General features: G+C 39.9%; 1 protein-coding gene across 2 annotated transcripts in view; it reads right to left on the bottom strand.

The window, feature by feature from the left end:
* Positions 1–26,355, bottom strand: part of FANCC (FA complementation group C) — a 2,534,829-nt gene that overhangs the window by 1,781,136 nt on the left and 727,338 nt on the right. The window lies entirely within an intron of this gene.

The raw sequence follows: 26,355 nt of genomic DNA on the forward strand, positions 1-26,355 counted from the left end.
GTGGAGGAACAGTGGGAAAGTATGATTAGTAAAATTAAGATGATTAGAAGTTTATGGAAAGTTTTTAGGTTATCAGAAAAGAAAAATGTGTACTTGATTAATTCTGTTATTATGGGGAAACCGGTTATCTAGCAAAAGTGTAGGATATCTAGTAGTAAATAAAAAGTTATTAAAAGTTGTATTTTGTTGCTTTTCAGATTCTAGTTCGAACCCAGTGAAAACATGGGTGCAATATATGAAAGAAGGCAGTGGTTTGGGTTTAATAAATCTTGTTGTGTATGCTGCTTCTGTGAGTTTACTTAAGATTTTAAAAGAAAGGTAGTGTAAAAGGGAATGAATTATCTCTAACATATTAGATGTGAAATGTAGAAATGCGAAGGAAAACGATGAGGAAATAACAGAGTAACAGAAGAAAATAAGGTCAGAGAATTTAGAAGCAAAATATTTAAAAGCAAAATGAAGTGAGTGGTACAAGGACATTGTTAGGAGATGGTAAAGGTTAAGTAGCAATATTACTGAAGCAATTATATTGAGGAAAAATGGATTTAGGAATCTGGTGAAATGCCAATATTTTTTATAGAGATTAGGAATAAATAAGTTGCTGGTGAATGGAGAATAGGACATATAAAATATTGTCTCAAAGATTATTTGCCTTGTAATGAATTAGAAACTAGAAAATATACGTTTGTTTATTGTGAAACAGTGCAAAATTATGGAAAAGAATGTTTAAAGAATGGAGTTTGAGTGGTATAAAGAGATGGAAGATATTACTATAGATACAATTTTGTTTTCTGGAGTAAGAAGTAAAAAATGTTGAGAAATGTATTATTTGGTATTGTCTGGAATATTTGGAAAGTGAGATTGAAAGAAGTACTGTTTAACAAAGTTTGGAATTTGGCACAGTGGATAAATGCAATTGTTTAGTAGATTTGCAAAAATCTCAATGGCATTGTAAATGATGTAAATAATGTGATTTTGCAATTCTGCAAATGTTGTGAATAAAAGGACCCCTACTCCTGCTGATAGGTGCTGCGGGGTCTTTCATATCCACCTGAGCTACTACCTACCCAAGCATACAGAACTTCTGTTTAACGTCTGTCTGAAGGATGACACATAGGAGTGCAACACCCCTAATGCTGCACTGCACTGTCAGCAATCTGATCATCTGGAGTGGGAAAAGAACACACAGCCTTACTGTCTTCCATAACCAAAGGAAAGTGTGTTACCTGTTGCACCAATTATACTGTACTTTTGGCCCCGATCATTTCCCTTCTGGCCACCTTGCTATTTGTTTCATACAGCGATCTTTCTTACCTTTCTGGTATTTACCTTGTTCTTGTCTTTGGTAGAAAGGCCAGTTTTTGGTGGCATGGTTTCTACTGCAATATGGTGCAAGAAAGAGAAAAACTTGCTTGATGTAATAATCTTCCCTCTTCGACCAGATTCCTGAACACCATTTCTGCTGACGGACGAAAGAGACATTCCATGTCCAATGGGACTTTAAGGAGTTCTGCTTTTACATGATTTGTCAAAGGCTAGGCCTTCTGCCAAGCATGTCTCCTTAACCCCGACTATCTGCTGCCCTACATGTTGCATCTAAAGCATCATAGTTACATTTTATGGTGTCCTTCATCATCTGGCAATCGAGGTTAGATAGTTTAAGCATGGTCTTTGAGGTCCTTCTCTAGTATCACCTCAGTCTTGTCCTAAATCTCCTGGAACTTAAGCATGTGTGTCTGGCAGTTCAAGGCCGTGAATGCCTTCTTCACCATTACATCAAGAATACTGCTTTCCTTATCACGAGGAACTGCACTCCATGGTAGTTCACTTGCCATCATACTTAGATACCACAGATGACTTAACAATAGGCTGGGTTTTTATGCAAGTACCTGAAGGATTCCTCCAACTTGTAAAACTCTCCAGGCTTCTTTGGAACCAGAAATTAGTAGTCTGGCTCCCAAGATGTATTAAGAGTATCCATTAGCTAGTCAAAGCATTTTTTTTTTTTGGTAGGTGGAGTCACCATCACTGATTATTTTTCAGTAGATGGCTAGATATTCTTTAAAAAAGACAAAATCCAAAGACAGCTTCACTAAGTCCCAGAAGGGAGCAAAGTATGAGGTTTGGGAACTTTGCTACCCAGCAGCTCCTGAGGCAAGATTGCAAATGTCTGCTAATACTTAGATGACCTGGCCTTGAGTTTACAAACAGAGATCAACTCAGAGACCTTGGGATGTGGGCACAAACCCAAGACCTTAACCTGAGAGCCAAACATATTCTAATGAACAAGGCAACTTTTGATGAAATGTCATCATTTTCCCAATATTTCTTTTCTGCACTTCCCTAACAGCTTTGTCCTTCTGGAAGGGATGCAAGAGGAGGATATGGCTTCGCCCATGTCAATCAGCAACACCACCAAACCACTGTAATATGCTGCTGAAAAATCTGTGTAAAAGATAAATAGCAAATTTTAACGCAGCATGATTTTACTAGTACTTAATATGTGTTCTAGTTTTTACAGACATTCTCAATCTGTGCTAATGCTTGTGTTAATCAGAATACATGAATGGACTAGCTCAAATAATTTGTTACCTTTTGCATATTGTAATATATTTCCTGTGAAAAGTGGGGTAGTGTGCCATTAAAAGTGTATAATGTGACTCATGTTTGTAAAAATTTTCAGTGCACTTCCATCAGGAAATTGGGTTATTAGCCAGTTAACGAGAAGTGACTACCAGTGACTGCTTATATAAAAAGGAGGTTGAATGCAAAGGCAAGTCAGGAAGTTGATTCATCAATCGGAGGTGCGCTACGAGTTAGAACAGGGGTCTTCAATGAAGACTGAGAAGAACTAGATGGCCCCATTGGGGCTCCTTGTGGATTTTATCTTAGGCAAGTTCAGGTGATGTTTTGTTTGTTGGAGCTGAAATGAAGGCTTGGCAGGGCCTACAGCTATTACTTTGTTTAACAGCCTGTGGCGGGATAGGCTTGGGACACAAACTAAATGGTGCAGTACATGTATAGACTATAAAGATTTGCATTAAAAGGCAATATATACTGTATACAGGCTTGTAAATGTTGTACCAAGTCAAGTGGGCTGCCTTTCATGTTTTTGTTTGGAGAAATGCACTTGTGTTTTTTTTTTGTAATAACCCTGTGCCTACAGTGATTTGTTTTTTCAGAATTATACTTATGAAAAATACAGTTAGGACCTGTCATTCCTTGCTATGCCTCTGCTGCAAAGTGCATGACTTTTCTGGGATAACATTACCCTGTGGAGTTTATGGTTAAACATTTTGTTAGTGTTTCTGGTGTGCTTACTTTCTGACAAGAGTTTTTGTTTTCTGTTTTGTAGTGCGTTTCCTTTTACCTACCACTATGGAGGATCTACTACAAACCTTACCGGAGTATGAAGTAGAGACCAATCAGAAGTTGGTACAGCTGTAACAGCAGTTTGCAAGACTGGCTAACATTAAAGTTACTCTCATTACTTTTCCTTCCATAAATTAGTTAAGCAAAGAGAATTATCTTCAGTTGTATTTGGTGGATTAAAACATACGCCATTTAAAAAACCTATGACATATCTGAATGTGTTAACATGCTTTCTTTTCAGATGATGGAGGATGCATTAAAAACTTATGTGGACATGAAAAAGACTGATTTCACGGACTATGGAGAAAAATAAAGAACCACTGGCTAGGGCTGGGAATCAGGATAATTTCTGAAGTGTAAACTATAAAATAAGATGCATAACTTAAAACATATCTTGAAGCTGCAGTGAAAACTGGGGAGTGACAGCAAAATGAAAATGTCACAAATTTCTAGCAGTATGTTTTAAAAAACATTACCTAGTAATATGAGAAAATGGGGGTTGGAAAGTGATCCCAAGAACTGTGGCAAGTTATTAGTAATGACACGTTTAAAACTGAATTGTCTACTTACAAGTCTAAATCTGCAATAAGAAACGTACAATTTTATGTGATAAGAAAGTAACACATAATAGGTTTACTTTTTCAGATTTGGCGGAAGGAGAGGACAGAGCAAGATTCGATTCCACAAGTACTGATGAAAATGCTAGCAGTAGAAAAGTGAAATCTAACATGCATGATACAAATGAAACTGGTCCAATGAAATATGATAAGACTGTAATGTCAGCATTACAGAAATGAATACGACCAAGCGCATGAAGTATACTATAATTTTTGGAAGCGAGAGAAGTTCATGCTCTACTAGACTCTGAATCCACGGCTATCCTTGTGAAGGGTCTTTGGTATGTAAGCATAGGGTTAGTAAACAAAAGCGGAGGCAATATGCATTCACAGTAATAATTTACTTATTTATTTACTGGTGTTTGATTACTGGGAAAGTCCGACTGAGTAGAAGCCCATTTTTCAGCAGAAGCCCAGGGAGAAAAGCTCCAAATTATTAAAAAACATTTTAAGAACAATAATTTTACAATCTTCAGAAATAAAAAAAAAAAACATCTGCAGTTTAAATAATTATAACAAATTAGACATAATATAAAAACATTGGTTAAGAGATCATACAAGTTATATTTTATATTTAGAGACATTTTTGACATATTGTAGAGAAAGTAAAGGTAAATTTGTCTAATACAAACAGGAGTTGCAATAAGAAGTGACGGAAAAACAGGTTTACGGTATACTTAGAGACAATCAGGAAAGAGAATTTAATAGAAGTGTCAGGGCTGGTAACCCGGTACGTAAAAATCCACTACCAATCATTAGTGGACTGGAGTTCCACTGTGGCAACCCCTAACCGGGAAAAGCCTAAAGACACAAACAAGGAAGTAAGTGAAGAGGGGAGAATAAGGAGGTATAAGGAATGAAAATGTACTTGTTCACATTTAAGGATATAGTTTATCCTGGTTTTGAGTAAGAACATAGCCAGATTTTAGCTAGGAAGTCTTTCAGTGTGGTTTAAAAGATGGGAGAGAAAGTACTGACCTGATGGACACAGGTAAGGAGCTCCAGGCTTTAACAACCTTGTACGAGTACAGACAATGCCCAACAGATTTGCTAGGTTTCTAGACAGATAAGAGTTTTTGGTCACTGAATCGCAATGACCGACTGGGAACATAGTTGTGTAGAATGGATTTTAGTCCTGGACAGGCAGATAGATGCTGGATAATTTTATAGGTGATAAGACATCGTGCATATGTTAGTTGATGAAGTAGTTCTAGCCAATTTAGGCTTTTTAGTACTATACAGTGGTGGGTTCTGAAAGGGGTATTTGCTGCCAATTTAGCTACTTTGTTACAGCATCGTTCAAGTTTCAATTTTTGTGAAGCCTGGAGGTTAGTAAGGATGGGAGCACCATAAAGAAGAGTGGGGAGAAGATAAGTAGTGGCAAGTATAGTTTTAGTTGCTTCGGTAAGAACGTTTTTGGCTCTGTTAAGCGCCCCTAGTTTTTGATGAGTTTTTCTTATGCAATTTTGCACATGCAAGTCGAATGTAAGATTATTGTCGAGATTATGTGTCCCAGGCAGGTATGTCACTAGCCCTAAATAGCAGTCTACCTTCACCGAGAATAATGCCAAAATACAGACAAAAAAATGATTGAGTTCAATAACTGGCTTAGTTTTTGGTGTCACTCCAGCAGGATCCAGTATCTGCCTGCCTGGGAGGACATGGTCGACAATCCATGCTGCTTTGCCAGAGTTGGCCTTTACCTGTCTCCTCAAGACTTTCGGACACTGGCAAACACACTTGTTTCCCCAAGGCAATGCCCAAACAACAAAATTTTCAACACAAAGAAAACTGCTAAAGACAAACTCAAGGTCATGTTGCTTAATGCTAGGAGCCTAGACAGTAAACTGTACTCCCTGGAAGCACACCTCACCTTGGAAGATGCTGACATTTGTGCAGTCACAGAGACTTGGTTCAAGGCCACTGAGAGCACCCCGGTCATACAAGGCTACAATGCCTTTCACACGTTCAGACCCCAAATCGAGCATGAAAAAACATAAAGTTGGAGGTGTATCCATCTTCATTAAATCCAAATACACCTTGAGACTGGTAAAACAGTATGAATCCCTTGAGCTACTCCAGTTCTAATTACTATCCTTCCATATCATCGATAGCTACAGGTCCCCCACCATCAACCAGGTGAAGCACACCACCTACCTGGACTTACTAGAGTCGCTCAGCAAACAGCCAAACACCTTGGTCATGGGAGATTTCAACTATCCTTCCATTGATTGGGCGACCAACATGAGTACAAACACGATTGTTATGAGGTTCCTGGACTTTGTTAATTCAAATGTCTTGGAACAGTTGGTCTGCACCCCTACAAGGGGATCAAATGTACTGTACCTAGTGCTCACCAACATGGGAGGCCACTGCACTACCCCCTGGGTGTTGCCCTCCCTGGTAAGGTCTGATCATAAATCTGTCTCGTTTGAAGTAAAAATCAAATCCGACACCCCCTCAAAAGTAAGAAAACTAAAAAAATTTTCCAAAGCTAACTATTGCCTACTAAGAGATGTGATAAAAAGCTGCAAAGCCCCTGCCAACATAGACAACAATGTCCCCTATGCAGAGGAATGCACAAATGTCCTATATAGCCACTTAAACAAATGCATTGGCTCTGCTGTATCAACCAGGAACAAAACAGAGTCTCACCGAAAAAACAAGCCTCCCTGGTGGACTATAAGCATAAGTAAGTTATGCAACAAAAGAAAGAAACTGATACCAAAGAACAGGAGGTAAACTAAACAGAGGAAGAATACCCTCCACAGCTTGAACATGTAAATCAGACATATTGTTAGGTCCTCCAAGGCTAACTACGAGTCTAAATTAGTATCCCTAACTAAAGACAACCACAAGGCATTCTTTAGCTATGTCTGAAACCTAAAGAGGAATGCCCAGCTATGTGCCGAACTTACAGTGAATGGCACCACTTACACAGAACCTGAGGAAATTGCTAACCTGCTAGCTGACAGACTTTACGATAACTTCACCCTTCTGCCCCACCTGCCATACCTCAAAGTATTCCCGACACCAATCCTATACCAAGCATTTCCAAAGAACAAGCACTCTCCAAGGCTAAAAACACAGAATCTATGGGACCAGATAACATCTAAGGCTGCTTACTAAACAAGCTAAAACAAGACTTAGCAGATCCACTCAGAACACTCTAACCACAGCCTGAGAACTGGCTTTGTCCCAGCAGAGTGAAGAACAGCAACAGTAATCTCCTTACACAAAGGAGGTCCATCAACTGACCCTGGGAACTATCGACCCATAAGTCTAACTAGCCTCATCTGCAATGCCCTGGAAAGTATCGTCCATTGACCTCATCCACAAGAACACAGACGACCTTAAGACTCTCGACCTGACTCAGTTTGGCTTCATCAAGGGCAAATCTTGCTTACTAAACCTGGTGGACTTTTTTGAGATTGTCACCAAAGGCTTGGATGAAGGCAAAACAGTACACACTGCTTATCTTGACACAATCTCCCATTCAGGCACCATATAGAAACTCTCCCAGCTGGGGATTAACCCATACATTACTAGATGGATAGCAAACTGGCTCACTGACAGAACACACTTTCAAAGTTGGAGAGTCCACTTCCACCAACAGACCAGCTACCATGGGGTACCGCAGGGATCTATGCTCAGCTCTACTGCTCGGAATCTATTTCTCTGAAGTCCAGGCTAAGGTGGGTGGCCTGTGGCTTACCAAGTTTGCAGATGACTGTAAACTGGATGCAATCACAGTCCCCAAATGATGTTACCATACTACAAAAAGGGCTGATGCAAACAAATGACTGGTGCCAAACTCATGAAGTAAAACTTAATGCAAGAAAATGCCTCATGCTCTATAGCAAAGAAGCAGCCCCTGCAAATTACGACATAGATAGCACCCATCTAAGCTCAAACTCAGTGGTGGAAGACTTAGGACCACAGGCTGATAGCAACCTAAACTTTGATCATCATATTTCCGTAATGATAAGAAAAACATGCTACATTACACACCTCATAAACAAAGGCATTGCATCAAAGACCAGGTAGGTTACAGCTCCACTGTTCTCGACTCTTATCAGACCGCTAATTGAGTACAATGTTCCCTTCTGTATGTACTTCACCAGACACCTGCAGTAATTGGAGAGACCACAGGGATTTCTTACCTAGAGAATTCAAGGCCTCCAAAACATAGGCTCCCTATTACGCTGTCATAGACGCAGGTTGTTGAATGCGTCTTTGTCGAACTGAAAAGCACGAAAAGGCAAAATAGCGAAGCGGCTTTTCAGCGAATTCTTTTCCTGTGAAAGAATTTGTTTGGCCGCTTTCACTACTTTGCCTTTTCAGCACTGTAGTGTGATCTGGGAGTTGGTATATTTAAGTGGGGGGTATAGCCCCCCCATGTCTGGGGGTGTGGGGGGGCAAAGCCCCCCCACATTATGTAATGTTTTAGAAAGGGCTAACAAAAGTGCAGTCTTCGAAGAGCAATGCTGCAGGGAAGCTGAAGTTACAGGCTGAGTTAATTTTTTCAAAACAATATTAAGATCCCAGAAAGGAGGAACAGGCTTCCTGGGAGGCCTAATATGAATGATGTCTTTAAAAAATAGTTTAGCCTCAAATCTAGAAGTTAAAGGAGGATATAAAGGAGTACAAGCACTGATAGCTGATCAATGGGCCTTAGCAGAGGAATAAGCCAACCCAGCATTGAGCAATTTATACAGACAAAAGAGAACCAAAGAACATCCACAGAAAGTGGATCCAGGTTACGAGAAAAACACCAAACAGAAAACCTCTTCCATTTGGATAAGTAGGATTTCCTAGTACTGAGTTTTCTGGCCTCCTGCAGGACCCTAAGCACGTCCTCAGAAAAAAGGTGTCTGTGGAATCAAAATCCTGTCATCCACAGTGTCGGTTGAAGAGTGGGTAGGTGGGGATGGATGAGAGATTCCTTGTCTTGTGTGAGTAGGTACACCCTGTGAGGTAACCTGTGTTGATTGCCGTTGGCTAATTGCAGAAAAGGGAACCAATGCTGTCTCAGCCAAAAGGAAGTCACCAACAAGATTTTGGGAGCATCCTGCTGAATTTTGAACAGGACTTTTGGAATGAGGGGAAAGTGATGGAATGCGTAAAGAAACGTCCCCTTCCAAGAAAAAAAGGGAGATTGTCCACTTTCCAAACCAGAGGACCTGGGACTCTGGCACAAAAAAGAGGAAGTTGTCTGTTCAGAGGGGAGGCAAAAAGATCTATTTGAGGGGTATCTCACTGGTAACCAACATCCAAAAACACATCCCTGTGAAGCATCCATTCATGGTATTGAGATATGGACCTGCTCAGGGTGTCTGCCACAATATTTTGATCAGAGGGAATGTAAATAGCCTGATGAGTCACTTGATACTGAATAGCACATTCCCACACCAGGAGTGCCAACGGGCAAAGAAGACAAGATCTTGTCCTCCCCTGTTTGTTTACATACCACATCACTGTGGTATTGTCTGTAAACACCTTGTGAGGTCCCATAGAGAAGAGAGAATGAAAAGCCTGAAGATCCAGGAGAAGAGCTCTCATCTCTTTGACATTGATGTGCTCTTTCTGTAGATGAGGAGACCACACCCTCTGCACCTTTAGGGAGCCAAAAGCTGCTCCCCATCTAATGTCTGAAGCACCTGTTAACAGCTCCTAGGAGGGAAGACGGGGATTGAAAAGGGAGCCCTGGATTTACAGACAACTGCTGAATCCACCACTGAAGTTCCTTCTTGAGACAAGGTAGAAGAGGAACTTCAGACTCTAGGGGATGCGCATGTTGAAGCCAAACCGACCTCAGAAACTACTGAAATTTTCTCATGTAGAGTTTGACCAGAGGGAGCATAGTAATGGTGAAAGCCCTGAATCACAGAACTTTCAAACTCCTTGGCTGTAATAGCAACCAGAGGAAAATGAGTTTGAAAGAAGGAAATGAGCATTAAGGCCTTGGGAGGATCCAGGGATGCCAGCACAGGCTAGGCTCAGTCTGGATCTTGCACCCCAGAAAAATATTGTCTTGAGAAGGATACAGAAAAGACTTTTTGAAGTTTATTGTGATCCCCAGGCTTTGCAGAAGGGAAATGGCAAAATTAAAATCTTGCAACAGGATCTCTGGAGAGGATGGCTGGAACAGGAGGTCATCCAAGTAAGGAAAGATCTGGATCCCCTGAAGCCTGCAAAAAAGCAATCAGAGGAGCAAGGCATTTAGTGAATACCCCTTGGGGTAGCAGAAAGGCTAAAGACAAAGTAGAGAACTGAAAATGCCAGGAAGCAAAAGAGAAATGGAAAAACTTCCTGAAAAGGGGATGGATCAGGATATGGAGATAAGCATCCTTGAGATCCAGAGCTACCATATAAACGTAAGGAAGGAAAAGCAGGAATAAAGTCTGAATGGACAACATTCAAATGGAGGGCACCTTCAGAAAAGTGTTTAGATGAGAGAGGCATAGAATTGGTATCCAAGCACCCTCTTTTCTGGGTACTAGAAACATCCTGGAGTAAACCTCCCTCCCCCTTTAGGATACAGACACCTTTTGAATAGTACCCAGAGTCAAAAGGTCCCGAAGCACCTCTGGAAATAAGGAGAGTTGTTCCTGAGGTGGCTGAGGAATACCCATAAAATGGGAAAGGGATTTCCAAACCATGAAATACCCCTGGTGGATAATGAACCGAACCCAGGAATCTTGAGTAATCTGTAACCAAACAGGAAAAGAGAGAGAGAGAGAGAGGTAAAGAGAAAGAGGAAACTGGCTGAGAAGCATACTATAGTCAGACAGCACCTGGTATATCAGGAAAAGGAGACATCTGAGGCACAGAAGTCTGAGTAGCCTTCACAGGAGGAACCCGCTTGCCACCCTTTTTACCCATAGAAGGAGGGCGAGATTGCCTGCGAACAAAGGCTGGTCTACTGGGGTAGTTTTTCTGAAATTTAGACACTGGAGAAACAAACACACACTTAAGTTCCTGTAAACCTTGCCCTTATCCTGAATGGACTTAAATCAGAAGTAGCCTTGCCAAACAAGTACTTATTATCTAGAGAGGCATCCATCAACTTAGCTTTAATATCATCAGGCAAAGGTTGAAGCCGAAGCCAAGAATACCTTCTCATCACTGACCCAAAAGGAGCAGCCATAGGGGAAGCATCTGCTGCATTAAAACTATACTTACTTGATGGAATGATGAGCTAGCTGGGAAGAAGTCATTAACACAGAAAGGGCAGAAGTTTAACCCTCAGAGTCTGGAAGATCAGAAATAACATGACTGGCCTGGGATAGAAGAGCCAGCAAGTACCTAGACATACGGATCTGATAATTAACAGCCTTAAAAGCCAAGGTAGCAGAGTGTTTATACACCTTCTTGCCTAGCCTTTCTACAGATCTGCTATCTTTACCAGAAGGCAGTAACTTAGGAGAAGGAAGCAACTGAGATGGCTTGTCAGACGACACCACCGAAGGGTCAGCAGAAGGACACTTGTACAAGAATTTACAGTCCCTCAGGCACCCTACAGAATCTATCAGGCTACTTGGGGACAGGAGGCTGAGATCTGGAGCTTTAGAAGCATCCAACAAGGAAGCCAAAACAGGAGGAACAGCAGAAGGTCTTGGTGAATCCATCTGCAGCAACTCATAATACCTTTTTTCTGCATCTCTAAAACCTGAGTATAATCTCATTTAAAGAACTCCATCATCCTAGAGATAGTGTCCCCAAAATAAATCTCTTCAAAGGGAGTATCAGGTCTAGTGGATGCCTCTTCTTCTGATCCATAATACAAAGGAGAGGGAATCTGAGAAGAGTAAGCAAGGGGATTCCTCATCCGAATCTACCACCTGCTCAGAGGAATTCCTGTTCTCTGGGTCTTTTAAGGAGGGTAGAGTACCAAGGATTGGAGAAGAAACTCCCTGGGAAGGTTTTAAAGCCATCAAAGCACTAAACAAGCCCTAAGTGAAAGATTGCCATTCACTCTGTAGATCCTTGGGGCAGGAGAAAATATGTTTAGTCTTCTGCTTTTTCTTCAATGGGAAGTCTGCCTTAAAGAATTTAGAAGGATCCAAACCACGACGGCATTCAATAACAGCAGTAGGGACTTCTCTGACTAAGTTTTGAGGACCCCCCCCCCAGACCCCACAGAGATAATCAGCTGTGATTCCCCTTGAAAGTCCAAAGTGGACGCCTCCAATGCCTCCTTGGATGTGCTTAAAGTCAGATTCCCACCGGCCTCCATCCCAGTCATGTCAGAGGAGTTCAATGATAGAGTCAGGCAAATCTCTGGGAATTCACTCACCTCAGGAGAAACGTCCAGTGCAGGCTGAACAGCAGAACATTCCAGCCGAGATTTCTTGGCCTTCACAGATGGCTGTCCCTCAGAGCAGGAAGTTACCTCTATCGTATCCTTAGCAAGAAGCTTAAGACTCTGGTTTTCAAGATAAAGCGCCAGAGAAGAAAGTCTATAGGAACAAAGGTCTGACAAATAGAGCAGAATGTATAGTTGTGCGAAGTGCCAAGGCAAAACAGACACTGTTTGTGGTGATCTTTATGAGGAATCTGTCTCCCACACTTGCATTTACCCTTCTTGGATGACATGAAACCCCAAAAGCAACAATATAATAAAAGGAAGATAAGCAAAACAAACCCCCAATGGGTCACTTATCTGCAACAGCTTGGTGAGCCAGCAAAAGAAAGGGTGTTCAGACCGATGACTAAGAGATGGCGTTTGTATGGCGGCAAAGAAGTTCTGAGGATGGTACGTCCGGATGTCACCTTTTTGCCCTATGCTATGAAGGAGCATACATGCAACATACAGCATACCTTAAAGCAACCTAAAGGCTTTGGTATATACTGGCCGGATGCTGGGCCATCCTTGGCAGGGGATTCCTTCTGTAATGAATTCTGTAACAGTGAAACGGAAGGGCATCTACAGTGATGGATTCCCTTTAACAGTGACTAATCATCGTTTAGGACAGCTATTCATAGAATAACCATGAGCCAACATTAACTTGACAGCATTTAACAACAATAAGCTTCCAACTGTTCCAGGCATGTATCATAAAAAAGTTATCATACTGTAATAGCCCAATCATAGTCTTTCCTGCATACATTTAGTCAATACATTAACCTCTTCCTATCTTGTGCGTTACTTACAGCCGCCACTGATGCCATGTAGTCTGCAATCCATTAGCTATGTTTTTACAGTTATAGGATCATAGGAGATTACTAGGCTAATGGCCCTGGAGCCCTTACAAACCTAGCCAAGAGTTTAGCACCCCCAAAAAACTATCCATCTACTGTGAAACCATTACAAAATCATTGTTACAGCTCTGTTTCTCTCAAAATAAAAAATCCTTCATTTGCAATTACATCATACTGTTTATATTCAAACTCTGTAGCAACCTATAACATTCCTCAAAATAATACATTCATCATCAGTAATGAAAGTTATATGTTCTTTTTACCATAGTTATAATACCAGAACATATATCGTCTCTGAATAAAAGCACTAGTTATCTCCTTTTGTTTTTATATAAGGAAGTTCTCATCTTTATTTTAATTAACCTTGAGTTCTGAATTTGATCTTTAATATTAAAAATAATAGTATTTCTTCAATTTGCTCACTGAATTCCATTTACATTCATTTTGTGCCATCTCATTCTTTTAATTTTACATTCTCTCAACTCTTTCACCCATCAGTTTGTTTTATATTACATGCATTGCTTTTCCTTAACTTTCTCACTTTCTAAACTTTCAAAAATCGGATACATACACCTTTTTATTATTATAACATTGCTATCTATATTTTGTAAATCATGAATATCTATTGCTTTACTGCCTTCATTTTCAAGATAGGCTGCACTTTTAGTATATAAATTTTCAACCCTTTCCCTTCTCAAATAATCAGAACTGGACCAAAACTGACATTTTTTTTAAATGCATTCTGACAGCATTGCACTTTTAAATAACCTGGCTGTCCCCATACTTAGCATATTGTTTGTCTACAGTCCTTTGCGATATGTCCAGTTGACACATGAAACATTTCAGCTGCTGTCTAAACACTGTAATATGACTTTTACTTCTTTAATTTTCATGATTTTATATAAATGTACACACTGACCATTAACAGTAGGTAGCTCTGGATCTATAACCCCACACACTGCTCTACATATATCATGAATTTCCATTATTCTTTTTAATTTGTGTTACATTTTTTATCTCTTTTCTAATTCTTTTTGAATGAATTTCTGCAAAATTTTCATATTGCATAGATCTCTGTACATACATTTCTTTAAACAGATATTAAAATCAAAAATGTTTATTGCTCTCCAGTGTTTAGTTCCCATTTTGCAGTCATACTGCTCTAAAACGTCATTATAAGTTCCTATTCCTCAAACATTACATATGCAAATTATTCCTTTCCAATATGTACATCATCTACAAAATACTGCACCATAACATTTTACAAGCTTGAGTACTCAAGTAGTTTCCAACAATATACAATGCATATAAAACAAACACTTATTTTATTGCCTTTACCATATTTTCCTTACATCCTACCACTACCTCTTTTTAATTTCTCTTGCAATTGTCTGTCTGTTTCACTACTGAAGTATATGAAACACTGCATCCCCTCCATTTTGTCTTTTTCAATGTTTCCCTGTACTTCAACTCTCCTGCATTCTGCTTCATTGTTTCGCTGAAGCATACATGTGTGACTCGCATTACTGCTACCATCTTCATCACAGTTTCCAGAAATGTCTGAAATAACATGTTCAAGTCTCTCCACCATCTAGGACCAAGATGCCCTGTAGCTTGAAATTCCTCTACAGTGTCTAAAACTAGCAAGTTGGCAATCAGCAAATTCATCTTTCCCGAAAATATTTTACTGAAGAATTTTTGTTTTTGAGAGAAAAAAAATGCACAGTAACAAGGTTTAATAAATTTTGACATTAACATAACATAGTTAGATATTTCTTATAATTAGAAAGAAAACAGAGTATAACTATTTACAATATATACAATAGGCCTGAAATCAAGATTATAAAAAATCTATCAAGACAAAATTTGAGAAAATAGAAACAAGACTATGATATTTAACTAGATGAAAAAAATAACTCTATAAGAGGCAAAACCTTCAACCAATGCTTGTTCTTTAGTTTGTTGGGATAAATTCTTCTCTCCTTTGTTGCAGTTTCTTTGATTGTGGTGTCTTTTAGACGAGTGAGAAAATCTCCAAACTTTAATTCAGTAAGAGTCTTCCAATTCCTTGTAACATTTTTTTCTAGCCACAGCAAGTATTATCCATGTAAGATATAAATATTTTTTTTTTGTAATTGGGTGTGTCTAGCATATTAAAGAGAACCAGGAAATTCTTGTTTAGAGCTTTCATAACCCCTGAAAGGACTGCTAAAATGGGAAATGAAACTAATATTGAATGTTGGAGATGTAAAAATCATATAAAAGCTAATTGGTCACATATCTTTTATGACTGTATTATGGTATGTAATTTTTGGTCAAAAGTCCAATAGGTTCATAGGTTGGTACTAGGCTATCAGCCCTAGGGCCTATACAAGCCGCTAGCCATAACAATTCCCTGGCTATTTCTTCCCACACTATTTACTACCCTGGACCCCTGTCTAGCAGGGCGATTGATGTGATCCCCGGGGTGAATTTCCTTTCTCCCATCCAATCGTCAAGGTTCCTTTTGAAGAGAGCCAAAGAGGCACTCTGCTTGACATGTATGGGCAGTCTATTCCATAGTCTGGGGAGTCTCTGGGTCAGGAACCTATCGCTCCTGCATGTTTTGTTTATTGTGATGACAAGGTTTAGATCCCTGGAACATGTGGCTCTGAGGGATTGGGATTTCTTTAAGTGTAGCATGTGCAACAGTTCTGGGTTTGACATGGCCTTGTATGTTAAGCAGAGATCGCCTCTGAGTAGACGATATGCAACAGAGTATAGCTGGAGTTTTTTAAGGCGGTCAGCATAGGGCATCTGCTTTAGGCCTGTGATTCTTTTAGTGAAGTATTTCTGCGGCCTTTCCAGTTGTTACAGATGTCTTGAGAGGTACATACCAAATGGGGCGTTGTATTCTACAATGGGTCTAATGATGGATGAGTACAGTGGGACAATGACCTCCTTTTTTCCTGATGAAAAGCCCTTAGTGATGAGGTGTGCCACATAGAAGGATTTCTTGACTGTTGTGGTGATGTGGTTATCGAAGGTGAGACCACTGCCCACCTGTGTCGCTAAGTCTCTTATCACACTTTTGGTGTTTAGTGTACTGCCACCTATGTGGTAATTCAGGGGTACATCTTTTTTCCCCAAAGGGGATAACTATACATTTCTTGGCATTGAGCTTGAGCCCATGGCTCTGGCACCAAGCATCTGTTTTTGTAAGGCCCTTTTGTAGAGTATCCACATCATTTGGGGATTCAGTAATGGCGCCCGGTTTGCAGTCATCTGCGAACTTTGTTAGCCAGAGTCCCTTAGTGTTGGTCTGTACTTCAGAGAAGTAGATGCCAAACAAGAGCAGTCCCAGGACTGAACCCTGAGGTACTCCACTTGTCTGGAGCTGGAATTGGAATCAGCTACTTTTACAGTGTGGGTTCTGTCAATAAGCCAAATGGCAACCCATCGAGTGACATAGGGATTAATGCCCAGCTTAGTAAGTTTATCTATGATTCCAGAGTGGGGGAGGGTGTCAAAGGCCTTGGCAAGGTCCAGATAGGCTGTGTAGACCGCCTTACCCTCGTCCATGGCTCTGGAGACTGATTTGAAGAAGTCAATCAGGTTCAGGAGACAAGATCGGCCCTTCACGAACCCAAATTGGGTGGGGTCCAGTGTTTGAAGGTTGCCAATGTCTTTGTTTATAAGTTCCATGAGAATACATTCCATGGCCTTGCAGATCAGGCTCGTCAGACTGATGGGGTCGTAGATCCCAGGGTCCAAGGTGGATTTCCCCCCCTTGTGGAGTTGGATAACTGTAGCTGTGCGCCACTCAGTGGGCACGAAGCCTGAGGTGAGGGTATGATTAAACATGACAGTTAGGTGAGGTGCCAGTTTGTTTTGTAGTTCATGTAGTACACAGCTCGGGATGTCATCTGGTCCCATGGATGCTGTATTCTTAGCTTTGGAGAGTGGGTTTTTTACCTGTGTGGCCATTATTACTGGAATTTGGCAATCTTCCGGTATCGAGATGGGTCATTTAGGAGGTGAGGGGGGTGAAGTTGGCACTGAATCGATCTGCCAGGATACTGGCAATATCCTTGGGATCACTAGTATATTTAATGCCATTCTGTTGTAGCTCAAAGCAGATCTGAGAATTGCCATTTAGATTCTTGACATAGTTATAGAATGCCTTGTGGTTGTCTTTGGAATCTTTGGCAATTTTATTTTCGTAACTAGCTTTGGAGGATTTTATGAGGGATCTCAGCTTCTTACTGCGGCTGGTAAGGGAGTTTTTTGCATCCTGGGATTTTCTTCTTTTCTGTAACAATTTCTTCCTTTTGTTGTAAAGTTTGTTTATGGCAGGGGACCACCAAATTGGATTCCTTTTTTTGGAGGCGAGCATCTTGGTTCTATTTGGGATGGCACGATTCATGCATGAGTTGATGTGCTCGTTCAGTGCCTTAGTGTAGGACTCAGCAGTCGAACTTTCAGTTCCCGTCTGCTTGGGTGTCATGAAGTGTGTCACTTCTGACTTGAGAAGCATGAAGTTGGCTTTGGAGAAGTTTTTTATGGAGGATTCCTTACTGGGGGGTAGGGGTGGGAAGTGACTGTTAAGGGTGATCAGCTTATGGTCTGACCTGACCAATGAGGGGGTGACCACTGGTGTGGAGCATCGATTTCCCATGTTGGTAATGACCAGGTCTAGATACTGGAGCACCTGGTGGGACTATGGATTAGTTGATCCAGGGCACTGGAATTTATGAATTCCAAGAACCACTGGGCAAAGATGTTGGTACACGAGTAGTTTTCCCAGTTAATGGCAGGGTAGTTGAAATCACCCATTATTAGGGTGTTTGGTTGTATCTTAATATTTTCCAGTATGTTTAGAAAGGTGTAGTGAGAATCTTGGGGCATGGTGGGGGATCTGTAGCAAGCTACAATTTGGATTGCAGTTTTACCTAGTGTTAGTTGCACCTGGAGAATTTCAGATGCACTGTGTTGGGCAACTAGCCTGGTGGTGTGAATATCCTTGGTGAATATCGACACTCCTCCACCTTTAGTGTTTTGATCCTGGTTTGGTGGCTGAAAAGTGTGGTAAGAGTTGTAGCTTGGTATTGCAGGGGTGCTCTCTGGAGCCTTGAACCAGGTCTCAGTTACTGCACAGATATCGATGTTCTCCATTATTAGGAGTGCCTCGAGAGAGTGCATTTTGAGGTTTAGACGTCTAACACTGAGTAGCATTACCTTCAGATTTTGCATGTGTGTACCTGTTACAGTGGTGGTTTTGTGCTTTGCACTTTGCCTAAAAATGGCACTATAGGGGTGGCAAGAGCCTTAGCCAGTAACCTGAATCCCAGGGGCGACAGGTAGAGACCATCTCTGGCAATGCATCGTGGTCTGTCGATCATGTCATCCCAGGCAGACAGATACTGGATCCCCTTTGAATGACACCAGAAGCTTAGCCAATTGTTGAAGTCAATCATTTTGTCCTTATATTGTGGTATCATTCTGGGTGAAGGCAGGATGCTACTCAGGGCTAGGGTCATACCTGCCTGGGCCACATGATCCGAGAGTTCTTCCATGTCTCTTTCCATGTAGTCCAGGGAGGTACGTCTCAAGTCATTCATTCCAACATGGACAATGACAGAGTCATATTTGTACTTGTTGTGGAGTGACTTGAGTGCATGAGTTATGTGGCGGATCCTGACAGGCAGCTGACTGTAATTTTCTCCTTGTTCAGCCTGGTGAGTGGGACATCAGTGTAGCTGACTATAGAGTCACCTATGACTAAAGTGTTAGGTACGTTGTCTTGCCTTAGGAGCTGTTGCTGGGTGGCACACTGATGTTGTGAGCTATGTGACACTTTGGTTGTGATTGGTGTTTGCTTGCGTTTCAGCTTTGGAGGTTCTTGTTGCTTGGGCAGGTTACAGTTAAGGGCCTCTGCATATGTAGATTTAATGTTTCTATGTGTGGGTGTTGGTTGTGCGGGTTTAGAAGGGCTATGTGTTGCTTGAGGTGTAGTGCGGGTGGTAACCTTCTCCTCTTGACTGTCTAGCATAACCTTGGGAGGAGAGAGCTTTGCTCCCAGCTTGGCTATGTAAGTGCATCTCTCACAGGTTGTAGTGTTGGATGGTAGGAGGAGAGGATTGTCTGTGTACATAAGGCAATTGCTGCATTGCCCCAGTGTGCCCAGATTCACCAAGTGGACAGGAGAAATCACCGGAAGCTGACCCTTGGACATGCCTGGTTTTGTAAAGTACAGGAGCTGTTTTCCCTTACCTTAGCAAGGTACTTTGCAGTTATAGGCTGTTTAGTGCCTAGGATTAATTTCTCCTTATTAACAAGGAGAGTTGAGTGCCTGTATCAGTTTAAGGCTTCCTAGTGCTTTTCAGCAGGTATTAGAGCAAGTGCTAGTCACAGGGATGCTTAAAGGTAAGATGAAAAAAAAATGGTTTATCCTAAACACTGCAGTGGGCACTAGAGAAGTTAGATGTGAAAGTAGGTAACTTAAGTTTTACCTGTCTAAAAAGTTAAGTTTTAGTGGAGAGTCACTATTTTTAAAACAGCAAGATAGATTGAAAGGGGGTGATCACTTTTGTATTCTGGTACTATGGAATACAGTAGGATTGCCAATAAATTTAAATAGTTGAAGGGGAGTGATTTCACAAAATGATATGTTTGTGCTTACTCACACAAGCCAGTGAAAGCAGAGAGGAAATGAGATATATGGTCAAATTAACACAAGAGGCAGGCAACTAGAAAGACAGTGGTATTTAAGAACATGACAGTAAGCGGGTGGGGAAAAAAATTCTGCCTGACTCACAAGAGACAGAGCTGTGGTCCCTTTTGAAGTTTTAATATACAGTTAAAGCAGAATACAAGTAAAACACAAAATAAAGAAAACAAATAACAGTATTCAAAATATAAAAAGGCAATAAAGTAATACAAAATACAACAAATAAAAAGCAAACTAACCTTTTCTTCACAGCAAAGTGTAGCAGAGTCTGGGTGAGCCTTTCTAGTAAAGCTCTGAAATGTTTTATTTTACCCCTTAAATAGAAGGTTTAGTTCCTAGCTCCACCCCCTCAGTTCACAAATGATTAACCTTAAGTGACCTCTTCTATCTTATGTATGAGTCCTTAATTGATCAGTTCTAATTTCTGCCTGATTCACAAGAGACAGAGCTGTGGTCTCTCTTGAAGTTTTAATATGCAGTTAAAAGCAGAATACAAGTAAAACACACGGTAAAGAAAACAAATCACAGTATTCAAAATATAAAAAGGCAATAAAGTAATGCAAAATACAAGAAATAAAAAAAGTAAACTAACCTTTCCTACACAGAAAAGTGTAGCAGAGTCTGGGTGAGCCTTTCTAAAGCTTTGTGGAATGATACCTTCATTTTAAAGCAAATTCACCTTTCAAACTGCTGAAATACTTGATTCCAGGACTCTGTTGCAATATGATTAATTCTCCATGATATAAGTTCTGTATCAACTTTACATCTTATTCTCACTTAGTACTGCCAACTCCAACTCATTATCTTGCAGCTACTCTCCTCTGCTGTGTTCCCGTCTGTCCAGTACAAAAGGAAACCGAAAAGATTAAGGAAATTTCCATTGGTATCACTGCCAAATCATCCCTACTAAGTATGAATACCACCTCATGTCTCCTCTGGAGTGTCCAGGCAGGTGCCTACAGCTGCTGTACCCCTAGCTCACCTGGTACATGAAACAAACAGATACAATAACACCAGGCAGCACTCAGCAGAGTACAAGGGTAGAGATATTTAATGTGGCAGACGCACAAAACTAGTTTTGACACTCCTGTGCATTTCTAGGTTATGGAACATGCCATGTCTTGATGAACTAACTCAGCTAACAAATGCAAGCAAGTAAATAAATAGCATGTAAATCTGTACACTTAACATTACACTATTGACAGTCAACAAAGGTAAATTTGTGCATCTGTCACAGTCCTCCCTGATGCAGTGTTAGCTTTTAAAGTGCAAGACAGTGCTTGACTAGAGGTTAAACAAAACAACTGGTTTTACCACCAGCACAAACCTGAAAACAAAATGCTAAAGGTGAATACTTTGAAGCAGTTGCTGCATCGGTTAAGGAGGGAATTTATTTAATGACAGATGCTTCTTAATACATAAAAAGAAAAACTGACAGTACCATGATATATTCCTAAAACAGCCATGTCAGGGTGCTTGTGACTGGCTTAAAGCTACTTGACCAATACAGAAGAAAATTGAAATGTGCCATCTACCAGACTTCCACCAAGTCAAAGACTGCACAAAAGTAAAAAAACTTAATTAATACAAGGACAACTCAAAGCCAGATGACTGAAAAATACAACATTACAGTACTTTCTGAAAAATACAACATTACAGTACTTTCTGAAGAATGTCTCCCAGGTAGAGGGTTTTGTAGCAAAGAATTTAGAATCTGCTATTAAAAAAAGTAATTTCTTAACTAAATCCGTGAGTTGAACCAGAGCACACTGAAGTGCACAACATATTACAAAGCAGCATTTATTTTTTCATTTGGAGATACAAAAACTATGTATTCCACAAAACAGTCAAACTTCAACTGAAATTGAGCAAAACAGATGTCACACTAAGACTTACTATGGTTACATTTGATATTCTATTACTGTTAAACCTGAGCCAGTATCAAAAAACCAATGTGCGGCACATTCACAGTACTGAAACTGTCTGCATCCTCATGCTCTCACCATTAAATTCTCTATCTTCACTCTACAGTTTTGAGGTGTCCCTTGTACATTTAACCATGAGTCAATGAAGTGCTTCATAAACGAATGATAATAGACAATTAAGTGAAAACATGAGGGATATAACAGACAATTTCAATACTGAAGCAAATACAACTGCAATGTATTGTCCCTAGAGTAAATGAATCTTGGAAAGGCACAATCAGGCCTTTACTGAAATATAGCGCAAAGTTAAGCAAGACAATGCATGTGAATGTCAAACACCCCTAGACTAGGAACTGGGGCCAAAAAAGCTTAAAGCAAAATGCTTATGGTTATAGCCCATACCAATAAGCATTTCCTCAAAACCAAACCTTCTTTCTAAGCTGGAGGATATCCCATTTGCCCTGGTAAGCACTACAATGAATGTCTAGGATACACTTCATATTTCAGGACTGCATGAAGAAATGAAAGCATCTGTTGAATATTCTGAAAGAATCTAAAAAGTGTCAAAGAAATAGCTTCATCAAACTGCTACAAAGTATGAAACTGGAGAAAGAGTGTTATTACAAAAACAACACTGTAGATTGAAAAGTTTAGGTACGTTATTCCAGACATCACAAAGTGAAAGCTCAACCAAATTAAACATCGTTTAGCAAATAATGAAACAGAAAGTGATGCAGATGTACAGAATAACACCGTTGCTATCGGTGTTGCTTAATCTGATGTGCAGAATAACTTTTGAGTCCAAAGAGTGGCACAGAGAATTTTGCTGGGGATGCACTTGAACGGAACATACACCACAAATGCGAAGTCAAAAATAGTTACAGTCAAACCACAACAGATGATTACATACTATGGACAAAAAAGTAGCACTTTAAGTACAGCAAACAGAAATGCAAACAATGACATAACTTATATATTTTAAGTGGATGTTAATTAGTGGTACAATAGTGATAATTTTTGCAATGAGCACACAGAAAATGTTCAACAGAACCTAAATAAAGATGATGTGCTTGAGATTCACGGTGTTTCATTTTATTGACTGTTTTAATAGGATGAGCTTGGTAACTGAAAAACAATGACACGTTTAAATAAATAAAATATGATGGACATAAATGAGCCTCTGCAAGATAGGTACACACTGAAAACAGACCTAGTGTAGTTTGCCTGAATTTGCAGGCTGTAGAAAGTAGGTTTTTGCTCCCTTTCTCTAGAGAAATCTCACTTTGCTATGCAAGTTAAGGAGCATGTGGGGGCAAAACCTCTCACAAGTAGGTTTGACAGGTTTTGCCCTAAAGGAGCAAAAAATACCTTGCATGAACTACAATTTGGGGAAATTATCATTCAATGAATTTGCATTTAAGGAAACAAAGTAGATAGATGTTTAAACACCAGCTAGTGGCCAAAATATTTGTGCATATAAAGGAGTTTCCAAAAACATTCACCCCACAGTCTTTCAGAATGTTTCTGTCAGATATTTATCAATAATAATGCAAATGCTCATTTATAACACTAAACTTGCATTCCATAAACTGACTGTGCAGTTAGGGGGCACAAATCTCGGAAAACCAACATAGCTCAGTGTGAATGAAAATTGTGGAAATTCAGAAAGCATTTGTATGACCTACTAAATGCAGTTCTTTGTTGGTACAAGATTCAAGGATATGATACTTAAAATACGTAGACAAGTATCACTCACAGAACTTGTTTTCTAGTGCCTACATAAGTAGTACATTATTAACAGAACACTTTCAAGTTAAGTTACAATTTCATACGATAAGGATCCCATGGTTTTGTAGCTCTAGTAATTCCACATCTAAAACCTACTATCAGTGTTGGAAAAGAACATGAAAGGTTTTGCTATGATGAAAAGGAGATAGTAATTAATGGAGAAAGATTATACCTGCAATAAGTACTTTGCTCGCTTTGTATAAATGCTGTAATGGGGATTACAATATGATCATCCATACTGAGAAGCGTAGACAAACCAGATGAAATACTAAAAGTCTCAAATTCTCATAGTTTCCCCTAAACTTGCAGTCATGATGTTATATACTTAGCCTTATGTACTCAACCTACCACATAACACAAAACATGTCACGCAAATTACACACGAGGCAAATAAATTACTCAAAAAGACAACCCTGCAATTTCAGCTTGTTGTCTAGTTTGAATATTTGAAATGTGTCTGGAAATCTAACAGATTAAGCACTCAGATTAATTGAAAGAAGAATACCCCTACTTCTCTGCTGGCAAAACACATCAGCACAATTATTCACAGCACTCTCGTACCTGCTGGTCGAGTTGAAATTGCTAATTTTCTTACAGTACCTTTCACAGAACTTACCAACAGTCACAAGCAAGAGCATCATACCGCTATTGTGCATAACTGACATTTCATTCCTGGGAGAAGAAATGGCATCTGGAGATACTCAGAACAAAAGCATTAATACAAGCAACAATAACATGAAGTGTTTTGCGGTCAGAAACAAATGACCAGATGAAAAGTTTGGGTGTACCTGCTCCTGGGTCCATATTGCTGGGATGTGACTCTTAGAATTACAACCTGAAGTTTTAGCATGGAGTACATATTACATATACTGTTTAGAATAGATGAAAGAAGATACTAAGTTTAGTTGAATGGCATCTATAATACAGGAGTTTATGGTACGGTACTGTTCCCTTCTGTTTGTGTGGCTTGGGTAACAATGCCGCCTCCATTTGCAGAAAAGGGTTATTTCTGTGGTGGCATAATGACCATTATGTTGTGTATTACAGTAAAATGATGAAATCCATACCAGCTTGTATTACACAGTCATTCCAGAAAGAGTACACCCCAGATAGATAAAACTAAAATATCATTAGAACAACAATAGTCTGCCCATTATTTGTCCCGTAGCTTATCTCTTTCAAGGTACTGGGTTTCTTTGCACTAAATGGTGAAATAACTTGAGTCAGTTAGGATGCATTTTTTTTAACAAAGTACAAATGATTTATGTAAAAAAAAATGTGTGTCTCATTCTTAAGTCTTTATCCTGCCAATCATCAGAATGGTAGGTCCAGGGCAATGCAGGACCTTCAGGGTCATAGATCTCCCTATGTTAATATACAGACAATAAGTCAGTAAAGAAAAGATTAACACAGGAAGGTCATGTGCTCATGAAAGAATGAACTGCTACACTTCACCTTGGTTTGCACTAAACAACTCGAGTAGGTACCCACTTTTTTAACAAAATCCTTCTTCCTGGTCACTTCATCTGTTACCAATAGCCTCCAGCAGCACTTCCAACCAAATCACATCTCTGGTAGTCTCTTAACAAGCACAAATACTTCTATAATCATTTTTAATGTTTTTGTTAAACCTTCACTATTTCTCCACCTTAAACTAAGTTGACTTTCAGAATAACATAAAATAGCAAGGCCTAGTTAAAACTGAAAAACAAACATGCTCTTCTGAAATCTGGGTACTGCTGCCTGAACTCATGTTGCAGGCTTCATACCTCAGGCTGTTAAAAAAAAAAAAAAAAAAAAAAAAAAAAAACAAATGTGCCAACAAGATGATCAGCTGCACTGCAGATGGACAAAACAACACTCACTAATTTGCAGCTTTTAACAAGCACAGAACAGACTCCACACAACTGAGACAATCTAAATAAACACAGCAGTTAAAGTAACACAGTGTTGCTGTCATACAACATAGGACTGGGGAGCACAAAGCACAATAAAGCAGACGACAAAAACGAAGATGAAATCTTAGCATGAAATACAGCAACCCTGGGTTAAACCTTTCAAACCAGAAATATATATATATAATGCAGTCTAAGGACAAGATCATAATTATAGTGCTGAAATGCAGAAGTGAAAGAAAGTACAAGCATGGAAAACCCAACACAGTAAAGCAGCACTTGGATAAAGTCAATTTTTCGCCACACAGTTTACTACCCTTCATTAGCATCTATCCGTGACCTCTCTGGCCACAGCCTAGGAAGTTTTGGCACCATCCACTATCCCCTGTAGCAGCACATTGCCTGGGCATCAGAAATGGAGCTAGATCCCTACTCATTAAGACCAAAGACATACAATAGTAGAAATACTGTATTCCGTTCCTCTCAAAATTAAAACTGTCATCACACTAGAAGATCATTTAAATGGAGATAAATGTGTACTTTTTGAAAACCGTAACCTCATCCCTCTATTCAGTCATCTTCACCAACTTATCAACTATCACTGACAACTAGAAACTGCAATCTGCAAAAAGGCAGCTTGTAACAGCTGCTCACTCATCCATCAAGTTCTAGAGCCACACCACTCATTCTCGGGCTACGGTTACAAAAATGGTGAAAGCAAAGAATTTAAATGCCATTTGAGATCTTGTACTGTTGGCTAACACATTTTCAAGAATGCATTTCTTGATCATGTCATCAGGGCTGTCAAAACTCTGAATACAGGGGATCCGGACACATGCTCGACT

The sequence above is a fragment of the Protopterus annectens genome, chromosome 17.part0 (assembly GCF_019279795.1).
Source record: "Protopterus annectens isolate FY-2018-M chromosome 17.part0, PAN1.0, whole genome shotgun sequence".
NCBI classification, from domain to species: domain Eukaryota; kingdom Metazoa; phylum Chordata; order Ceratodontiformes; family Protopteridae; genus Protopterus; species Protopterus annectens.